Consider the following 23503-nt stretch of genomic DNA (forward strand, 5'->3'; position numbering starts at 1 on the left):
GTCTCCTCGTGTTACTTATTTATCTTAACGTCTCTCTGAAATCAGGGAACACAGAATCTCAATCAGTTGATATTTTTCTACTGAATTACCCAATAGTCTGATCATACCCCTAAGACTTTTTAAAATTATTTCACTCATAATCCCAAATCTGCTTTGCCTCCTCAGCTCAGTACACTGTAATTTGATTTCAAAATGAGGACGGTTGTCAGTAATGCCACATTCATTTATCTATTTTACAATTCCATGTACTTAGAACTATGAAGATATGTTAATAACATCCATTCCAAAAAGCCACCCTACATTTATTATCATGAAACAAGACCTCAAGAAAGAGAATTCAAAATCATCCATGTATTTGCAATTTATTGCAATAAAGCCTTTATCAATAGACTTCCCTGTGCACATGGTGGTCAAATTGCTGGTGAAAACCAGCCAGATCTATTACAAGCTTTCTCATGGCTTCTAGGTAATCCAAGTGAGCCTTTCTTGATACTGGGAAGGGATAAAGCAGGGAAGGGATAAACAGTGATGTAAGAATTTGCTGGACAAAAGTAATGACTCTCATTACAGAGTGAGTATTTTAAAGCAAAAGAGCCTGTTGGGAATATTGTTTTATAAAATAGTGGTTTTTTATTAACTTTTTAAAATTCAATTAGTTATCATATAGTGTACCGTTAGTTTCAAATGTAGATTTCAGTTATTCATCCATAGCATATAATAGCTAATGCTCAGTACTTACTGTTATAGCTTCTTGAAAGCAGAATTTTAACCCACTGAGCCACCCAGGCGCCCTTGAAAGCAGAAATTTAGATCATATTTTCTGATTACTTCCATGAAGTACAACACTTTCCTGCTAGCAACCTTCAAAACATACTGTTTGTAAGAGGAATTTCTTTAATAATAAATAAATAGGAATTTATTTAAATTTATAAATGTATAAAATAAATAGGAATTTATTTAAATTTATTTAAGTATTGCACACTGTTTCATTGTTCATAAATAAGGTGATGATATTATAGCCATTAGTTGGTAGCACTGATATATCACTTTCTTTTTACTTCTCAGTGCATTCTCTTTACACAAAATAGATATATATTTTAAAAGAATCTGAATCTGTGGCAAACTTTTAAAAACCCTATAAAGTTTATCATTTTAAGTAATCTCAATTATCTTCCTCAATTGTGATAGTATATCCTTCTATCTAGGCCAGATATTGTATGAGGGATTTGAAGAGACATACTTTTCTAAATTTCACTTTTCTCATCTGATCATGATCCTACAATAAAATACACTTACAATTTTTTGATGAAAATTTATTTATTTATTTTAAGATTTTATTTCTTTATCAGAGAGAGTGGGCGAGAGAGCAAGCACAGGCAGACAGAATGGCAGGCAGAGGCAGAGGGAGAAGCAGGCTCCCGGCCGAGCAAGGAGCCCAATGTGGGACTCGATCCCAGGATGCTGGGATCATGACCTGAGCCAAAGGCAGCTGCTTAACCAACTGAGCCGCCCAGGGGTCCCTTTTGATGAAAATTTAATCTGTATAAACAATATATTTGCTGTAATGCGTGGTTCATGGAAAACATCTTATTTAATTATAAGCAACAACAGTATTAGAAATTAAGTAAATGTGTCTATAATATTTAAAGTTTTAACACATAATTCCAGTGCTTTGCCTTATTTTCTCAAATCCCTTTACCACTTTCACTGACAGAGTCAAAAGTACTTTTTCTACTAGTAGCCAGCTCTTTGTCTTTTGTCAGAAAGATGCCCTTGTGAATTATTTATAATAGAGATATTAGCAATAATAATAATAATAATAAATAGCAATGAAAATGTTAAAAAGTTTTCTTAACTAATTAGGGTTCTTAGACATCAATTAGAGGAACCACCTCTGGCAAGCAAATTAATCTGCAAGACATTCCCAGAATTAACAAGTCAGTCAGATACAGGGTTGTTGCCTACACTGGGAGAATGTAGTGTGCATTGAGTGCCATCCTAGGCCACGCACGCTGCTGCAGCGTTGTAGCTGTGTCTGCTTAGTTTGGACTGGCAGGGTGAACCCAGGGTGCCAACATAGAGCCCGGGAAAGCAAGGCCCAAGAGGGACCAGCTCTCCCGCAGCTCTTCTTCTCTGATGCGACAGAGCGAACACCCAAAGCCTTGCTGAGGAAGCAGCAGCGAAGTGCCGTTCGCGCCAAGCTGAAAACCTCTGTGAAAGCATAGCAGTCTCTGGGAAATCAGAGTCGTTTTTGTGGGCTGCTGTTGCTGCTTGCCTTAGCCTAGTATTCGCAGCACGGCGGGAGAAACCCTTATACAGCGAAAGGGTCTTTGCCTGGGCATCTCCTCTGGGAAAGCACAGCATTCTTTGGGAAATGAGAGTCGGGTCTGTGGGATGCTGCTGCTGCTTGCTTGAGCAAGACCCAACAGCACGGTGTAATAAACCCGCATGGGGCGAAATCCTCTTTGCCTGGGCATCCCCACTGCCTGAGAGAGAACCTTGGTTGCGCCTGTGGAAAGAGCCTTAAGGAAGGGGACATGTCTGTCACTGGGCTCCCCAGGAGCCTGTCTGGGGAAAGTGCAGCAAGCTGCCCAGGAGAAGAGAAGGAGCCGTTGGCCTTGTGGGCGGGAAATGGTCGCGAAGCCAGAGAGCTGGCCCTGGCAGGAACAGCGGGCTGGTGGCAAGACAAGTGTCACCCACTCCCTGTGCAGAGAGACGAAGCCTGGCTGCTAAGGAGACTTGAGGGGGCGATTGGGCCGGGGAACGTGCTCCAATCTGAGGAAGGAGTCTGGGCAGAAGGAAGGCCTTTCCTGTGCCTCTGGTCCCAAGTGGAAAGCATCTCCTTGGCCACCTGTCCAGAGGGCAGACGTGGGCTTGCCACCAAGCTTCCTGCCGTGAACTCGCAGAAACACCTCCTGGAGGAACGGGCAATCAGATGCCGTCTTCCTCCAGGATGTGGCAGCATTGGTGGAGGCAGGGGGTGTCCCGGAAAAACAGGGACAGTTACCGAATACGTCTCTCACGTCTCCTTAAGGATGGAGAAGGCACAGGCCTAGTCCCCTGTCCACCTGAACGCCAGAGCAAAAGGGCCAGTCGTGCGTATGCTGAGAGATGGCATTGTGAGCAGAGTGCCATCCTAGGCCACGCACGCTGCTGCAGGGTCGAGGCTGTGTCTGCTTATTTCAGCTTGGCAGAATGAACCCAGGATGTGAACTTGGAGCCCGGGATAGCAAGACCCAAGAGGCACCAGCTCTCCGGCAGCACTTCTTCCCTGACATGACTGAAGCCTTGCTGAGGAAGCAGCGGCGAAGTGCTGTTCGCTTCAATCCAAAGCCTCTGCGAAAGAACAACATTTGCTGAGAAATCAGTATTCGGTTCTGCGGGCTCTTCTGCTGCTTGCCTGTGCCCAATCTCTCGGTGGGAGAAACCCGCATACAGCGAAAGCCTCGTTGCCCGGGCATCTCCTCTGGGAAAGCACAGCATTCGTTGGGAAATCAGAATCGGATGTGTGGGATGCAGCAGCTGAATGGCTGAGCTAGTCTCCGCAGCACGGTGGAAGATACCTGCATGGAGCGAAATACTCTTTGCCCTAGCATCCCTTCTGCCTGAGAAGCGTGGTTGCACACGTGTGTCCCTGCGCTCCCCAGGAGCAAGTGTGGGGAAGGCACAGCACGCCGCCCCCAGAGAAGAGAAGGAGCCCTTGGACTTTGGGTCGGGAAACGCTCGGGAAGCAAGATAGCCTGCCATGGCACGAACAGCAGGCCGGTAGCAAGACAAGTGTCACCCGCTCCCTGTGCGGAGAGATGGAGGCTGGCTGCTAAGGAGACATGAGGGGATGACTAGGGCAGGGGCGTGAGCTCCACTCTGAGGAAGGATTCTGGGCAGAAGGCAGGCCTGTGTTGTGCCTCCGGTCCCAAGGGGACAGCATCTCCTTGTCCACCTGTCCCAAGGGAGTCGTGGGCTTGCCACCAGGTGCCATACACGCAACTCGCAGAAACAACCCCATGGAGAAACGGGCAGTCAGATGCCTTCTTCCACCAAGATGTGGCAGCGATGTGGGTGGCAGGGGGTGTGCTGGGGAAGGAGTGGAGACTGTCCCCCACAGTTCCCCATCCAAGTGCACGGGCCGTGTGCAGGGATCCACGCAAGCTGCTGCAGGGCTGTGACTGTGTCTGCTTAGGTCGGCTTAGCAAGGTGAACCCAGGGTGCGATCTTGGAGCTCGGGAAAGCAAGGCCCACGAGGCACCAGCTCTCCTGCTGTTCTTCCCTGCCGCGAAAGAGCGAAAGACCAAGCCTTGCTGAGGACAGCAGCGTAGTGCGGTTCGCGCCAAGTTGAAAACCTCTGGGAAAGCATAGCAGTCGCTGGGAAATCAGAGTCGGTTCTGCCGTCTCTTCTGCTCCTTGCCTGAGCCCAGACTCGAGGTGGGAGAAACCCGCATACAGCGAAACCCCTTTGCCCGGGCATCCCCCTCTAGGAAAGCACAGCATTCGTTGGGAAATCCGAATCACATGTGTGTGATGCTGCAGCTTAATGCCTGAGCTAGTCTCCGCAGCATGGTGGAAGATACCCGCATGGAGCGAAATCCTTTGCCCTAGGACCCCTCTGCCTGAGAGAGAAGCGCGGTTGCGCCTGTGGAAAGAGACTTAAGGAAAGGCACACGTCTATCACTGCACTCCCCAGGAGCATGTCTGTGGAAGGTGCAGCACGCTGCTCAGGGAGAAGAGCAGGAGCCGTTGACTTTCTGGTCTGGAAACGGTTGCGAAACAGGAGAGCCGGCCCTGGCAGGCACAGCGGCCGGTGGCAATACAAGTGTCACCAGCTCCCTGTGCAGAGAGACGGAAGCCTGTCTGCTATGGAGAGAGGAGGGGATGTGTAGGGCAGGGCGCATGCTCCACTCTTAAGAAGGAGTCTGGGCAGAAAGCATGCCTGTCCTGAGCCTCTGGGCCCAAGGAGACAGCAGCTCCTTGGCCACCTGTCCCTGGGGCAGACATGCGCTAGCCTCCAGGAGCCTACGCTGAACTCGCAGAAGCAGCTCCCTGAAATAACAGGGAGTCAGATGCCGTCTTCCGTCAGGATGTGGCAGCTTGGAGGTGGCATGGGGTTTAAGGGGATGGGGTGAGGACAGTCCCCGAAAGCTCCCAATTCAGTGCACGGGCGGTGTGCAGGGATCCTGTCACGTCTCCTTTCCTGTGGGGAAAGCACTGGGCTAGTCCGCGAGAACGCCTGAGCGCCAGAGTAAAAAGCCAAGCGATGCCTACACCGGGAGATGATAGTGTGCACAGGGTGCCATCCTAGGCTCCGCACGCTACTACAGTGTTGTGGCTGTGTCTGCTTAATACAGCCTGGCACAGTGAGCCCGGGAAGCGAACATGGAGCCCGGGAAAGCAAGGCCCAAAAGGCACCAGCTCTCCCGCAGCTCCGCTTCCCTGACGCGACTGAAGCCTTGCTGAGGAAGCAGCGGTGAAGTGCTGTTCGCTCCAAGCCAAAGCCTCTGAGAAAGCACAGCATTCGCTGAGAAATGTTCTGCGGGCTACTGCTGCTTGCCTGAGCCCAGTCTCACGGCTGGAGAAACCCGCATACAGAGAAAACCTCTTTGCCTTGTCATCTACCCTGGGAAATCACAGCATTCGTTGGGAAATGTGATTTGGGTTTGGGCTGCTGCTGCTGCTTGCCTGAGCTAGTCTCCGCAGCACGGTGGAAGATACCCGCATGGAGCAAAATCCTCTTTGCCCTAGCACCCCTCGGCCTCAGAGAGAAGCGCGGTTGCGCCTCTGGAAAGAACCTTAAGGAAAGGGACACGTCTATCACTGCGCTCCCCAGGAGCATGTCTGTAGAAGTTGCAGCACGCTGCCCAAGGAGAAGAGCAGGAGTCGTTGGCTTTCTGGTCTGGAAACGGTTGCGAAACAGGAGAGCCGGACCTGGCAGGCATAGCGGCCGGTGGTAATACAAGTGCCACCTGCTCCCTGTGCAGAGAGACGGAGGCCTGTCTGCTACAGAGAAAGGTGGGGATGTGTAAGGCAGGGCGCATGCTCCACTCTTAGGAAAGAGTCTGGGCAGAAAGCATGCCTGTCCTGAGCCTCTGGGCCCAAGGAGACAGCAGCTCCTTGGCCACCTGTCCCTGGGGCAGACATGCGCTAGCCACCTGGAGCCTACGCTAAAGTCGCAGAAACAGCTCCCTGAAATAACAAGGAGTCAGATGCCGTTTTCCTTCAGGATGTGGAAGCTTGGAGGTGGCATGGAGTTTAGGGTGATGGGGTGAGGACTTCCCCAAAAGCTCCCTATTCAGTGCACGGGCGGTGTGCAGGGATACTGTCACGTCTCCTTTCCTGTGGGGAAAGCACTGGGCTAGTCCGCGAGAACGCCTGAGCGCCAGAGTAAAAGGCCAAGCGATGCCTACACCGGGAGATGGTAGTGTGCATAGGGTGCCATCCTAGGCTCCGCACGCTACTGCAGGGTTGTGGCTGTGTCTGCTTAATTCGGCCTGGCAGGGTGAACCCAGGAGGCGAACATGGAGCCCGTTAAAGCACGGCCCAAAAGGCACCAGCTCTCCCGCAGCTCCGCTTCCCTGACGCGACTGAAGCCTTGCTGAGGAAGCAGCGGCGAAGTGCTGTTCGCTCCAAGCCAAAGCCTCTGAGAAAGCACAGCATTCGCTGAGAAATGTTCTGCGGGCTACTGCTGCTTGCCTGAGCCCAGTCTCACGGCTGGAGAAACCCGCATACAGAGAAAACCTCTTTGCCTTGTCATCTACCCTGGGAAATCACAGCATTCGTTGGGAAATGTGATTTGGGTTTGGGCTGCTGCTGCTGCTTGCCTGAGCTAGTCTCCGCAGCACGGTGGAAGATACCCGCATGGAGCAAAATCCTCTTTGCCCTAGCACCCCTCGGCCTCAGAGAGAAGCGCGGTTGCGCCTCTGGAAAGAACCTTAAGGAAAGGGACACGTCTATCACTGCGCTCCCCAGGAGCATGTCTGTAGAAGTTGCAGCACGCTGCCCAAGGAGAAGAGCAGGAGTCGTTGGCTTTCTGGTCTGGAAACGGTTGCGAAACAGGAGAGCCGGACCTGGCAGGCATAGCGGCCGGTGGTAATACAAGTGCCACCTGCTCCCTGTGCAGAGAGACGGAGGCCTGTCTGCTACAGAGAAAGGTGGGGATGTGTAAGGCAGGGCGCATGCTCCACTCTTAGGAAAGAGTCTGGGCAGAAAGCATGCCTGTCCTGAGCCTCTGGGCCCAAGGAGACAGCAGCTCCTTGGCCACCTGTCCCTGGGGCAGACATGCGCTAGCCACCTGGAGCCTACGCTAAAGTCGCAGAAACAGCTCCCTGAAATAACAAGGAGTCAGATGCCGTTTTCCTTCAGGATGTGGAAGCTTGGAGGTGGCATGGAGTTTAGGGTGATGGGGTGAGGACTTCCCCAAAAGCTCCCTATTCAGTGCACGGGCGGTGTGCAGGGATACTGTCACGTCTCCTTTCCTGTGGGGAAAGCACTGGGCTAGTCCGCGAGAACGCCTGAGCGCCAGAGTAAAAGGCCAAGCGATGCCTACACCGGGAGATGGTAGTGTGCATAGGGTGCCATCCTAGGCTCCGCACGCTACTGCAGGGTTGTGGCTGTGTCTGCTTAATTCGGCCTGGCAGGGTGAACCCAGGAGGCGAACATGGAGCCCGTTAAAGCACGGCCCAAAAGGCACCAGCTCTCCTGCAGCTCTGCTTCCCTGACGCGACTGAAGCCTTGCTGAGGAAGAGCGGCGAAGTGCTGTTCGCTCCAAGCCAAAGCCTCTGAGAAAGCACAGCATTCGCTGAGAAATGTTCTGCGGGCTACTGCTGCTTGCCTGAGCCCAGTCTCGTGGCTGTAGTAACCCCCATATAGCGTAGGCCTCTCTGCCTTGTCATCTACCCTGGGAAATCACAGCATCCGTTGGGAAATGTGATTTGGGTTTGGGGATGCTGCTGCTGCTTGCCTGAGCTAGTCTCCGCAGTACGGTGGAAAAAACCCGCATGGAGCGAAATACTCTTTGCCCTAGCATCCCTTCTGCCTGAGAGAGACGCGTGGTTGCACACGTCAGTCACCGCGCTCCCCAGGAGCAAGTGTGTGGAAGGCGCATCACGCCGCCTCCGGAGAAGAGAAGGAGCCCTAGGCCTTGGGGTCGGGAAACGCTCGGGAAGCAGGATAGCCTGCCATGGCACGAACAGCAGGCCGGTAGCAAAACAAGTGTCACCCGCTCCCTGTGCGGAGAGATGGAAGCCTGGTTGCTAAGGAGACATGAGGGGACGACTAGGGCAGGGGCACGTGCTATCCTCTGAGGAAGGAGTCTGGGCAGAAGGCAGGCCTGTCTTGTGCCTCTGGTCCCAAGGGGACAGCATCTCCTTGGCCACCTGTCCCAAGGGCAGACTTGGGCTTGCCCCCAGGTGCCATACCCACAACTCGCAGAAACAACCCCATGGAGAAACGGGCAGTCAGATGCCGTCTTCCACCAAGATGTGGCAGCGATGTGGGTGGCAGGGGGTGTTACTGGGAAGGAGTGGAGACTGTCCCCCACAGTTCCCCATCCAAGTGCACGGGCCATTTGCAGGGATCCTATCGCCACCTCTCTCCTGTGCTGAAGGCACTGGCCTACACCCCGAGTCTCCCTGAGCGCCAGAGCAAAAGGCAAAGCCTTACCTACCCCAGGAGATGGTAATAGGCATAGAGTGCCATGCTAGGCCACGCAAGCTGCTGCAGGGCTGTGACTGTGTCTGCTTAGTTCGGCTTAGCAAGGTGAACCCTGGGTGCGACCTTGGAGCTCAGGAAAGCAAGACCCAAGAGGCACCAGCTCCCCCGCAGCTCTTCTTCCCTGAAGCGAACGAAGCCTTGCTGAGGAAGCAGCAATGAAGTGCGGTTTGCTCCAAGCCCAAAACCTCTGTGAAAGCACAACATTCGCTGAAAATCAGAGTCGGTACTGTGGGCTGCTGCTGCTGGTTGCCTGAGCCAATCTCACAGTGGGAGAAACCCGCATACAGCGAAAGGCTCTTTGCCAGGGCATCTCCTCTGGGAAAGCACAGCATTGGTTGGGATATCTGAGTTGGGTTTGGGGATACTGCTGCTGCTTGCCTGAGCTACTCCCCGCAGCACGGTGGAAGATACCCGCATGGAGCGAAATCCTCTTTGCCCTAGCACCCCTCTGCATGAGAGAGAAGTGTGGTTGCACACGTCTGTCAGCGCGCTCCACTGGACCAAGTGTGGGGAAGGCGCAGCACGCCGCCCCCGGAGAAGAGAAGGAGCCCTTGGCCTTGGGGACGAGAAACGCTCGGGAAGCAGGATAGCCTGCTGGGGCACGAATAGCGGGCCGGTGGCAAGACAAGTGTCACCCGCTCCCTGTGCGGAGAGATGGAAGCCTGGATGCTAAGGAGACATGAGGGGATGACTAAAGCAGGGGCGTGAGCTCCACTCTGAGGAAGGAGTCTGGGCAGAAGGCAGGCCTGTCCTGTGCCTCTAGTCCCAAGGGGACAGCATCTCCTTGGCCACCTGTCCCAACGGCAAACTTGGTCTTGCCACCAGGTGCCATACACGCAACTCGCAGAAACAACCCCATGGAGTAACGGGCAGTCAGATGTCGTCATCCACCAAGATGTGGCAGCGATGTGAATGGCACGGGGTGTGCCGGGGAAGGAATGGAGACTATCTCCCACAGTTCCCCATCCAAGTGCACGGGGCGTGTGCAGGGATCCTGTCGCCTCCTCTCTCCTGTGCTGAAGGCACTGGCCTAGTCCGCAAGTCTGCCTGAGCGCCAGAGTGAAAGGCAAAGCCTTACCTACCCCAGGAGATGGTAATAGGCATAGAGTGCTATGCTAGGCCACGCAAGCTGCTGCCGGGCTGTGACTGTGTCTGCTTAGTTCGGCTTAGCAAGTTGAAACCCGGGTGTGTACTTGGAGCCCAGGAAAGCAAGCCCCACGAGGCACCAGCTCTCCCGCTGTTCTTCTTCCCTGCCGCGACAGAACGAACGACGAAAGCCTTGCTGAGGAGAGCAGCGTAGTGCGGTTCACGCCAAGTTGAAAACCTCTGAGAAAGCATAGCAGTCGCTGGGAGATCAGAGTCGGTTCTACGGTCTCTTCTGCTGCTTGCCTAAGCCCAGTCTTGCGGTGGGAGAAACCCGCATACAGTGAAACCCCTTTGCCCGGGCATCCCCTCTAGGAAAGCACAGCATTCGTTGGGAAATCCGAATCACATGTGTGTGATGCTGCAGCTTAATGCCTGAGCTAGTCTCCGCAGCATGGTGGAAGATACCCGCATGGAGCGAAATCCTTTGTCCTAGAACCCCTCTGCCTGAGAGAGAAGCGCGGTTGCGCCTGTGGAAAGAGTCTTAAGGAAAGGGACACATCTATCACTGCACTCCCCAGGAGCATGTCTGTGGAAGGTGCATCACGCTGCCCAGGGAGAAGAGCAGGAGCCGTTGGCTTTCTGATCTGGAAACGGTTGCGAAACAGGAGAGCCGGCCCTGGCAGGCACAGCGGCCTGTGGCAATACAAGTGTCACCCGCTCCCTGTGCGGAGAAATGGAAGCCTGGCTCCTAAGGAGACATGAGGGGACGACTAGGGCAGGGGCGCGTGCTATCCTCTGAGGAAGGAGTCTGGGCAGAAGGCGGGCCTGTCCTGTGCCTCTAGTCCCAAGGGGACAGCATCTCCTTGGCCACCTGTCCCAAGGGCAGACTTGGGCTTGCCCCCAGGTGCCATACCCGCAACTCGCAGAAACAACCCCATGGAGAAACGGGCAGTCAGATGCCGTGTTCCACCAAGATGTGGCAGCGTTGTGGCTGGCATTGGGTGTGCCGGGGAAGGAGTGGTGACAGTCCCCCACAGTTCCCCATCCCGGTGCACGGGCCGTGTGCATGCATCCTGTCGCCTCCTCTCTCCTGTGGTGAAGGCACTGGCCTAGTCCCCGAGTCTCCCTGAGCGCCTGAGCAAAAAGCAAAGCTTTACCGTCACCAGGAGGTGGTAATAGGCATAGAGTGCCATGCTAGGCCAGGATCGCTGCTGCAGGGCTGTGACTGTGTCTGCTTAGTTCGGCTTAGCAAGGTGAACCCCGGGCGCGAACTTGGAGCCCGGGAAAGCAAGGCCCAAGAGGCACCAGCTCTCCCGCGGCTCTTCTTCCCTGCTGCGATAGAGCGAACGACCAAAGCCTTGCTGAGGAAGCAGCAGCGAAGTGCGATTCGCGCCAAGCTGAAAACCTCTACAAAAGCAGAGCAGTCGCGGGGAAATCAAAGTCGATTCTGTGGGCTGCTTTTGTTGCTTGCCTTAGCCTAGTATTCGCTGCACGATGGGAGAAACCCGCATAGAGCGAAAGCCTCTTTGCCAGGGCATCCCTTCTGGGAAAGCACAGCATTCTTTGGGAAATCAGAGTCGGGTCTGTGGGATGCTGCCTGCTGCTTGCCTCCGCTAGTCTCCACAGCACGGTGGACTAAACCCGCATGGAGCGAAATCCTCTTTGCCTGGGCATCCCCTCTGCCTGAGAGAGAAGCTCGGTGGCACCTGTGGAAAGAGCCTTAAGGAAAGGGACACGTCTGTCACTGCAGAGCGAAGGAAGCCTGGCTGCTAAGAGACAGGACGGGTAGATTAGGGCAGGGGAAAGGGCTCCACTCTGAGGAAGGAGTCTGGGAAGAAAGCATGCCGGTCCTGACCTTTGGGCTCAAGGAGACAGCAGCTCCTTGGCCACCTGTCCCTGGGGCAGACATGGGCTTGCTACCAGGTGCCTACCCTGAACTCGAGAAACAACTCCCAGAAAGAACTTGCCATCAGATGCCTTCTTCCTCCACGATGTGGAAGCTTGGAGGAGGCATGGGGTTTAAGGGGAAGGAGTGGGGACAGTCCCCCAAAGCTCCCTATTCAGTGCACACAGCGGTGTGCAGGGATCCTGTCACCTCTCCTTTCTGGTGGGGAAAGCACTGGCCTAGTCCCCGAGTCCGCCTGAGCGCTAGAGTAAAAGGCCTAGCGATGCCTAAACCGGGAGATGGTAGTGTGCATAGAGTGCCACCCTAGGCTATGCACGCTACTTCACGGTTGTGGCTGTGTCTGCTTAGTTCGGCCTGGCAGGGTGAACCCAGGACGCGAACATGGAGCCCGGGAAAGCAAGGCCCAAGAGGCACCAGCTCTCCTGCAGCTCTTCTTCCCTAACGCGACTGAAGCCTTGCTGAGGAAGCAGCGGCGAAGTGCTGTTCGCTCCAAGCCAAAGCCTCTGCAAAAGCACAGCATTCGCTGAGAAATGATCTGCGGGCTGCTGCTGCTTGCCTGAGCCCAGTCTTGCGGTGGGAGAAACCCGCATACAGCGAAAGCCTCTTTGCCTGGGCATCTCCCCTGGGAAACCACAGCATTCGTTGGGAAATCAGAATTGGGTTCGTGGATGCTGCTGCTGCTTGCCTGAGCTAGTCTCCGCAGCACGGTGGAAGATACCCGCATGGAGCGAAATACTTTTTCCCTAGCATCCCCTCTGTCTGAGAGAGAAGCATGGTCGCACACGTCTGTCACCGCGCTCCTCAGGAGCACATGGGGGAAGGCACAGCATGCCGCCCCCAGAGTAGAGAAGGAGCCTCTGGCCTTAGGGTCGGGAAAATTGAACAGCCACATGCAGAAAAATGAAATTGGACCATTTCCTTACACCATACATGAAAATAGACTGGAAATGGATGAAGAAGCATAATGTGAGAAAGTAATCCATCAAAATCTTTGAGGAGAGAACAGGTAGCAACCTCTTTGACCTCAGCAGCAGCAACTTCTTCCGAGGAACATCGCCAAAGGCAAGGGAAGCAAGGGCAAGAATGAACTCTTGGGATTTCATCAGATCAAAAAGCTTTTGCCCAGCAAAGGAAACAGTTAACAAAGCCAAAAGATGACTGTCAGAAGTTATCTGGGAGAAGATATTTGCAAATGACATACCAGGTAAAGAACCAGTATCCAAAATCTATAAAGAGCTTATCAAACTCAACACCCTAAGAACAAATAATCGAATGAAGAAATGGGCAGAGGACATGAACAGACATTTCTGCAAAGAATACATCCAAATGGCCAACAGACACATGAAAAATGCTCCACATTACTCGGCATCAGGGAAATACAAATCAAAACCAGAATGAGATACCACCTCACACCTTTCAGAATGGCTAAAATGAACAAGTCAGTCAATGACAGATGCTGGCGAGGATGTGGAGAAAGGGCAACCCTCCTACACTGTACGTGGGAATGCAAGCTGGTGCGACCACTCTGGAAAACAGCGTGGAGGTGCCTCAAAAAGCTGAAAATAGAACTAGCCTATGACCCAGTGATTGTAGTACTGGGTATATACCCTACAGATACAAACGTGGCATTCTGAAGGGGCACATGCACCCAAATGTTTATAGCAGCAATGTCCACAATAGTTAAACTATGGAAAGAACCTAAATGTCCTTCAACAGATGAATCAATAAATAAGATGTGGTATATATGTACAATGGGATACTATGCAGCCATCAAAAGAAATGAAATCCTGCTATTTGTGATGACGTGGATGGAACTAGAGGTATTATGCTTGGCGAAATAAATCAATCTGAGAAAGACAACTATCCTATGATCTCCCTGATATGATGAAGTAGAGATGCAACATAGGCGGTTTCGGGAGTACAAAAAGAAAAATAAAAGAAGATGGGATTGGGAGGGAGACAAACCATAAAAGACTAAATCTCAGAAAACAGACTGAGGGTTGCTGGGGGGATGTGTGTTGGGAGAGGATGGTGGGGGTATGGACATTGGGGAGGGCAGGTGCTGTGGTGAGTGCTGTGAAATGTGTAAACCTGGTGATTCACAGACCTGTACTCCTAGGGATAAAAACACATTATATGTTTATAAAAATTTTTAAAAAAATAATTTAAAAAAATCCATTAAAGAAAAACCACATATTGCAAGCCCAGAGCTAATCTCATATTCAATCAAAAAAGTTTGAAAGTTTTCCCCTTAAAGATCAGAAAAAAGACAAGTGTGTCCACTTTCACTACTCTCATTTGACATAATACTGGATATCCTAGCCAGAGAAACAAGGAACACAAAGAAATGAGACTCCAAAAAAAAAGGAAGAAGTAAAATTTTCTTTTTTTGGATAACATGAACTTACATGTTAAAAAATCCTAAAAACTTCACAAAAAAATTTGAATAAACAAATTTAGTAAAGCCGCCAAATACAAGATCAATATATAAAAGACAAGAATTTTGTTTTGTTTCATTTTTTTAAATATGGAATGCTTCCCTGTTTTTCATATCATCCAAAGTAAGCCAAAGTAAGCAAAAGACAGGAGCATTTTAACACTCTAATGATGAACTACCTGAAAAAATAAAGAAAACAATCTAATTCACAATAGCATCAAAAATAATAAAATAGGAATAGATTTAACTAAGAAGATGAAAGATCTGTACTCCATAAACTAGGACATTGATAAAGAAATTGAAGGAGACACAAATGGAAAGATAGCTCATATTTATGAATGGTAAGAATTAACATTGTTAAAATGTCCATACTACCAAAAACCATCTGTAAATCCAATTCCTATCAAAAATCCAATGTTAGGGGCGCCTGGGTGGCTCAGTGGGTTAAGCCGCTGCCTTTGACTCAGGTCATGATTCCAGGGTTCTGGGATCGAGCCCCGCATCAGGCTCTCTGCTCAGCAGGAAGCCTGCTTCCTCTTCTCTGTCTGCCTGCCTCTCTGCCTGCTTGTCATCTCTCTCTGTCAAATAAATAAATTAAAAATCTTTAAAAAATCCAATATTATTTTTTACAGAAGTAAGTAAAGAATCCTAAAATTTATATGAGACCATAAAAGACAACAAATAATCAAAGCAGTTCTGAGAAAGAATGAAGAAGAGAAATTACACTTCTTGATTTGAAACTATACTACAAAGCCCTCATGCTCAAAACAATAAAGTATACTGGCATAAAAACAGACCAATAAACAAGTAGAACAGAAATAAATCCTTTCATACAGTCACCTAATATTTGACAGGGGCCAACATATGTAATGGGTTAAGATAGTCTGTTCAATAAATGATATTTAAAACTGAATAGTCACATAAACAGTATGAAACTGGAACCTTATATCACTCATAAGGCTTAACTTGAAATAGATTAAAGACTTAAAGGTGATGCATGAAACTACATTTCCTAAAGGAAAACATAGGAAAAATTCTCCTTGACATTAGTCTTGCCAATAGTTTTTGCATACCAGACCAAGAACACAAGCAAAAAGAGCAAAAATAAATAAATCGTATTACATCAAACTAAAGTTTTTGCATTGCCAAAAAAAAGAGAGAGAGAGAATGAAAACACAATCCACAGAATGTAAAAAAATACTTACAAATCTTATATCTGAAAAAAGATACAACAGATACAAATAGAAAAAATATATAATTAAAAAAATATCAAAAGGATCTCAATAGACTTTTTTTTCAAAAAAGTTATATAAATGACCAACAGGAGCATTAAAAAGTGCTCAACGTAAAAAACTCAGGGCAAAGTCATTATGATGTTGTTGTTGTTGTTTACCTCTGAAAAACACAGCAAGATATTACTACCTATTAGCATATATACTACCAGAAATTGAAACTAACAAATTTTGGTAAATATTGGGGAAAATGGGGAACTTATGCACTGTGATAGGGATATAAATTTGTATGGAAACCAGTATGGAGACTATTCATATTATTAAAAGTAAAATTACCATATGATTCAGTAATCCCACTTCTAGGGATATATCTAACGGAAACAAAGTTACTGTTCAAAGACATATCTGCACTCTTATGTTTATTATAAAATTATTAACTCTAAGCAAGAGATGGAAATAACTTCAGTATCCATTAGTGGATGAATGAATAAAATAAGTATGGTAAATATATACTATGGAATACTACTTACCCATGAAAAATTAAGAAATACTTAATTTTACAATAGCATGGATGGATCTTGAAGGTGTTATACTAAGTCAAATATTTCAAAGATTTTATATATTTTTTAATTTATGTATTATGATATCCCTTACATACAGAATCTGAGGAAAAGGCAAACTAATGGAAACTTAGAGTTGAGTTGACAAGGGGTGAACCTGGGGTGGAGTAAGGTGGTCAAAGGGTGCAAACTTGCAACTATAATACAAAAAAGTTATGGGGATCTAATGTACAGCATGATGATCATAGTTAAAAATATATACATACTTTTTTTTTATTGTGCTTCCCTTTATTAAACTTTGCATATATCACATTCTTACAAGTTGAAAGTTTATAGCAATCTTGTATAAAAGAGGTCTGCTGCCACCATTTTTCTAACACCATTTGTTCATTTTGTGTCTCTCTGTCACATGTTGGTAATTCTTGCAATATTTCAAGTTTTTTCATTATTATTGTATTTGTTATGGTGATCTGTGATCAGTAATTATGACCCACTGAAAACTCAGAACTAGTTTACTTAAGGTATATACATTGTTTTTCTTTAAAAACATAATGCTTTTGAACAGTACAGTATAGTGTTTATTTTTTATATGCACTGGGAAACATAATTTTTTATATGCACTGGGAAACCAAAAAAAAAAAAAATAATAATTTGACTTAGTTTATTGAGATAATCACTTTATTGAGGCAGTCTGGAGCAAAACCCACAAGACCTCTGAAGTTTATCTCTACTATACTATATACATAGAAGTTGCTAAGAGAGTAGATCTTAAAATTCCTTACGATACATGCATAAAAAACAGTGGCAACTATACGAGATAGTAGATGTATTAACATTTTTATGTAGATTATATTGCAATAAAGATGTATACCGATTTATCAAATTGTACAAAATTTACACAATGTTAAAAGTTTGCAATGTTATAAGAAATCATTTCTTAAATTTACAAATTATAATATGTCGATTTTTTTTCAATAAAGCTGGCAAAAACTTTTTGTAGAATTAATCTATTTTTCAAAAAAGGAAGTAAGGAAGTAGAAACTGCAACTAACTCTGAAATAATAGAATATAAAATCCATTTTCGTTATATACACTGTGACAAAAACTATTACTTAGTTTACAATGAAGGAGTACTTATGAAGCATAAAGTATGGTCTATAAATAAGGCTGAAAGAGCTCAGTTTTAAGGTTTAAATTTAAAATCTTCTTTTGAAATACTAAACTGCCCACCCAGTTTTCCAAATGTCTTAACTGCAAGAATTTATTTCATACAACTCTATAATCTAGTTTCATAAGAAAGCAGCATGCAAATTTTGAATAAGCCAGACTCGCTTAAGTTTCTTTATGTTCAACAGTAAAGGATACTTCCCTAAAAATAAATAGAAGAAAAATCAGCATATTTATTATGATAATTATTATTCATAATGAGATTCATATTGAATTAGGGAATACATATCCTCAGAGGGGGTAACGTAAAATGAAATTTATTTTGGTAAATGTGCCTATGAATAGTCAATACAATGCCTCAATATCAATGAATATTACCATTTTGAACAATTTAATTACTATTATTAGAATTATTATAAGTATAAAAATAGCTATCATTTTAGCATGGAATATGAGACTCTCATGCTCCATGCTTCATCACATCCACACAACAACTCTGCATAATAAGTATTATCATCACCATTTTATGGGTGAAAAAACTGAGGCTAACACATTTAGATAACTGGTTTATGATTACATGGCTAGTAAAGATGCATCACACTAATTTAGGCTTTATGATTTCAGAATTGTACTCTTTCCACTGCACATTCTATTACTCTGTAAATACTTGGCCTGTTTTCATTTAGTTCTTTAATTTTATTCATGTGGTGATGGCTTAAAGCTTCATTTAAAGGAAGCTTAAAAAAATTCATTTAACCAAAAGCTCCCAAGAATTAAAAATGTCATGGATCTAATGTAGACATGGATATCATTAGTTAATGGGTAACTATATATTTTCCACCCTAGTGAGTTAACAATCAGAGTATTTTTCTAAGTTTTAGTCTCTCAGTCTTAAAGAGGACTTTGTTAAAATAGAAATATTTAGACAAAGGTCATCAAAAGTCTGCATCAGGTCACCTTAAGATAAATATTAGGAAACTGAGGAAACAAATGGAGATTTGAACACTGAGCGATGATATAATGAATGGTTTCAAGTATTTAGTAGAGTATAGAAAAGCCCTTTAAAGCCTGGTCTTAGACTAGCATTGCAGCTTCTGGGATATGTCCATCTATCATCTATCTATCTAGATATAAATTTGAAAACTTTTTTAACTTAAAGATTTTGAGAAATAGAACATAATCAGCACCATAGAAGATCTGTTTATAATAACAACCTAGCCCCTCCTCCTAGTTTGTTAATATTCTCTCTTATTTAATGTAACATTGTGCAAATAGACCACTACTGATCGGCCGTTATGAATGAAATAGCTATAATCATCTGTTTGCATATCCTGGTGAAAATATTCATTTAGTTCCATGTTGTATTTCTAGGAATGGACCAAATCTTTATTTTTATTTTTAAGTTTTCTAAATATTGTCCAACTTACCTCAAATGTTTTTATTATGGGCACTTTCATTCTTTCACATTCTTGCAAGACAATTTTACTGTTGCCCAATATGGTAAGTGTGTAATAGTATGTCATTTTAGGTTTTAATTCATTTTTAATTTAATTTAATTCCAGATTCATAATAAAGATAAACAGTTTTATATATGAGTGGCCATTTGGATTACACTTTCTGTAAAGTACATGCTCCAATCTTTTGATATCTTAACATTGTGTCATACTGACTTCTTTAATAGTAGATTTTCTGAATGAACTTTTAGCTGTGTAGGTCTTCTCTATTTTATTTTGAACTTGTTTTCATTTCAAAATCTTTATATTTATTTTCATAATCTGCTTTTATTTTGCTTTGTCTATTATCTATCTATTTATTTATTTATTTGCAAGCAAGAGAGAGTAAGCAAGTGAGAGCTCAGGGTGGGATAGAAAAAGAAAGGAAAAGAATCTTAAGCAGGGTCCAGGCTCAGCACAGAGCCCAACTCTGGGCACTATTTCACAACCATGACATCATGACCTGAGCCAAAATGAAAGAAATAAAATAAAATTAAGGTGTTAAAAAAAAAGGAAAAAGAATTGGAGGTTTAATTAAGTGAGCCACCCAGGCACCCCTGTGGTATCTTAAATTGGCTGTCATATCATTAAAGTTCTAGAGTATCTATTTGGTTCACTTATAAAATCTTTCTCAATATCATTTTTTAGTTTCAGTGTTTTGTTCAATTTGCTTCCCCTCTCATTTCTTTGAGCAGAGTACTCAAGCCATTTTACAATCTTTATTGATCATTTTAATATCATACTTAATCCCATTTTGTCTATCAAATCTTGTTAATGGTTTTTCTTTGTGTGCTTTGTTACATTTTGGTATGTTCAAGACATTATATTTGAAACTCTTATTGAGTAGGGATAATTAAGAGCTATAATAATGGTATGGTCCTCCTTGGCAGGATTTTCTCTTATATCTGAGACTCTACAAGACAATCATACTCCAAATTCAGTGGTTGACTTTCTCAGTTTACACAGAAGGCAAGGTAGGCTCTAGTCTTATTTCTGCTTCTCCTTGTGCTTTGGGGATCTCAACTTAAATTTGGGTTGTACCAAGGTCCTCAAATTTGATTGCTGCTGGATTATGAAAATTGTTTCTCTAGTATCAAGAGTCTATTAACAACACAGCTCAGTGTGTTTTAGCAGTTTCAAATGCTCTCATAGCTAAAATGGCTTCAGGGCAAATATCTCTAGGCTCTCATTGTATTTCGTATTTTGGCCCAGTAATCCCTCACTTATTTTTATAATCATTCTGATATTTTTAATTTTAAAAGCTATTTTGTCTAGATTTTTAGTTGTCTTAAGTAGGAGTTTTTAGATCACCATTACTAGAAGCAACAACAAATATACATGAAAATATCTGCAGTAGTTTATCACATCTTTATGGCTTTGAACTTCCATAAGCTGAGGCATCCTTCTCTAATCACTTAGGCAAACTCCAATTTACCCTTTAAAACAACACAAGAATTGCTTTATTTAAGAACATGTTCAGGGATGACTCTTCCCCACTGTTCTTACCAACATTCCCACACACTCTTTGCTACCCACACCTTGTTTATGAACTTTCATTAGGTATATCAGCGGGACCAGAATTTTGCTCTATTGTATTTTTGTCCTTTAGAGCTTTAATTAAATATGAATTCTATAGAAATTCTGTCCCTTTTCTTTCAAACCTGGGTTAGTTATTTCTTCTCATTCTTTGTCAGAAGTTACTTTATTAGAGAAATGTATGGCTCTATTGTGACTTTGGAGCCTTTACAGTTTTTTGACTGGAAAAATCACCCATCCCTGAGATTTTTACACAGCTTCCTAGCTGATATTATTCAGAAATCTGTTCAAAACAGACTTTTTCAGGGAGGCCCTTTCGGACCACTCAGTTAAAAAGCCTCTTCTCAATCACTGCTCTTTTTAAAATGTGATTATTTAGTTCAAATATGCATCACTATTAAAGAAAAACCAGTACAATTTTTTTTTAAGTTGGTTTACCTATTATCTATCTCTCCAATTAAAATGATTCCTCTGTGCTGGGGTTTTGTTGTGCTCATCTTAGGCCAGACACTCAATAAATTGTCTCTGAATGATTGAATTGTTTGTCTCCCTTCCTAGATTCTCAACTTCATGAGGCCAAGGATTGTTCTATTCAGTCCTTCTTTATCCTCAATGTCTGTTATATTACGGGACTAATGGGAAAAATCACAGAAAGAAAGAGTTAAAACTACAGAAAAACCCTGTAGGTTCAATAACACAAAGCTTTCTAAAATTATTTAGCCCAGGAATTGAATACTGGCTGCACTTTTGATTTTTTTTAAATGGTATTGAATTTAATTTAAATGGAAATACTGGAATGGTAGAATAATAAAAAAATTATAAAAGCAACTTGCTCCTTAAAGTAAGAATTATATAGGGCATCTCTTCTAGAAGCAAAATTTTCAAATGTCAAACATCTGAAAGCATAGAAGGAGAAGTAAGAGTGTGAATTGTACTTCAATGCTCTTTTCTTTATATTCAGCAAACAGCTTCATTCACACCTTTCCAATTTTTTCAACTCTTTTGACAAAGCCTTCAGAGGAGTTACTGCTGATGACAACCATCACAGCCTAACAGGAGAAATTTTATAAAGAAAAATAATAGCGTGTTTTTCCCAAGTTGTTAAGGATATGGTGAAGCTCTGTCGGATTCAAAGGAGGAATGTGCAATTCCATGCTATATATCATAATAACTTATTTTAATAGTGGCTTTGCAATTTTTCAGATATATCTATTTACTGAAACCACTATCAAATAAACAAAACAAACAAATTAACAGGAGTTTGAGACAGAAGTTATCTAATCTCAAAATAGCACAGAATACACAACACATATCCCAAGTACTACTATAGGTTTCAAGTAATAGTCAAAACAATAGTAAAAATGATTCAGACCCTACCAGTCAAATCATAAATGGGATATTAACTGTAAATCCTTATCTTTAGATCAAAGCGGGTAATTGGGTGCTGAAGATCCATTATAGAACTAATATGTTATAGAACTCCTCTGAAATGAGTCATTTATTCCATCACTTTTCCTGCACAGCTGCTGACCCATGTTTTGGTTCCTGGAAATAGCTGGTACCCTGTCATACTTCTTAAAAGCACATATATTGATAACTCTACTCATTCCTCCATTCCTCTGTGACTGTCATTGTGATAAAATGTGGAGTCAGCTGACTCACTTGTGGTGGTAATAAAGTAGATGAGTTTGCAAAGTATTTTGTTATTTCTAAAAATGCAAAAACCAAATTATATTGAAATCATAAGTGGTGTTTCAGGGAGAGCTGTAGGATGTGGTTTCTTGTGTAATCCACAGAGATTAGCTCCAACACATATTTAAACTCTCCTCTAGGAGCAACCTTAGTGGTAAAGCAAGAAGATAAACAGATGTATACACACCCTGGCACAAAAGTATCACTTATGTTTGGCTTCCTAGTCTCCTCGTGTTACTTATTTATCTTAACTTCTCTCTGAAATCAGGGAACACAGAATCTCAATCAGTTGACATTTTTCTACTGAATTACCCAATAGTCTGATCATACCCCTAAGACTTTTTAAAATTATTTCACTCATAATCCCAAATCTGCTTTGCTTCCTCATCTTAGTACATTGTAATTTGATTTCAAAATGAGGACGGTAGTCAGTAATGCCACATTCATTAATGTATTTTACAATTCCATGTACTTATAACTATGAAGATATGTTAATAACATCCATTCCAATAAGCCATCCTAAATTTATTATCATGAAACAAGACCTCAAGAAAGAGAATTTAAAATCATCCATGTATTTGCAACTTATTGCAATAAAGCTTTTATCAATAGACTTCCCTGTGCACATGGTGGTCAAATTGCTGGTGAAAACCAGCCAGGTCTATTACAAGCTTTCTCATGGCTTCTAGGTAACCCAAGTGAGCCTTTATTGATACTGGGAAGGGATAAAGCAGGGAAGGGGTAAACAGTGGTGTAATGACTCTCATTACAAAGTGAGTATTTTAAAGCAAAAGAGCCTGTTGGGAATATTGTTTTATAAAATAGTGGTTTTTTTTTTAATTAACTTTTTAAAATTCAATTAGTTATCATATAGTGTACCATTAGTTTCAAATGTAGATTTCAGTTATTCATCCATAGCATATAATAGCTAATGCTCAGTACTTACTGTTATAGCTTCTTGAAAGCAGAATTTTAACCCACTGAGCCACCCAGGCGCCCTTGAAAGCAGACTTTTAGATCACATTTTCTGATTACTTCCATGTAGTACAACACTTTCCTGCTAGCAACCTTCAAAACATACTGTTTGTAAGAGGAATTTCTTTAATAATAAATAAATAGGAATTTATTTAAATTTATAAATGTATAAAATAAATAGGAATTTATTTAAATTTATTTAAATATTGCACACTGAATATAACAGACATTGAGTATAAAGGACTGAATAGAACAATCCTTGGCCTCATGAAGTTGAGAATCTAGCAAGGGAGTCAAACAATTCAATCATTCAGAGACAATTTATTGAGTGCCTGGCCTAAGATGAGCACAACAAAACCCCAGCCCAGAGGAATCATTTTAATGGGAGAGATAGATAATAGGTAAGCCAACTTTAAAAAGAAAAAAATCGTACTGGTTTTTCTTTAATAGTGATGCATATTTGAACTAAATAAGCACATTTTAATAAGAGCAGTGATTGAGAAGAGGTTTTGTAACTGAGTGGTCTGAAAGGGCCTCCCTGAAAAAGTCTGTTTTGAACAGATTTCTGAATAATATCAGCCAGGAAGCTGCGTAAAAATCTCAGGGATGGGTGATTTTTCCAGTCAAAAAACTGTAAAGGCTCCAAAGTCACAATACAGCTGTAAGTTTCTCTAACAAAGTAACTTCTGACAAAGAATGAGAAGAAATAACTAACC

This window comes from Mustela nivalis, assembly GCF_964662115.1.
Source record: "Mustela nivalis genome assembly, contig: HAP1_SCAFFOLD_236, whole genome shotgun sequence".
NCBI lineage: Eukaryota > Metazoa > Chordata > Mammalia > Carnivora > Mustelidae > Mustela > Mustela nivalis.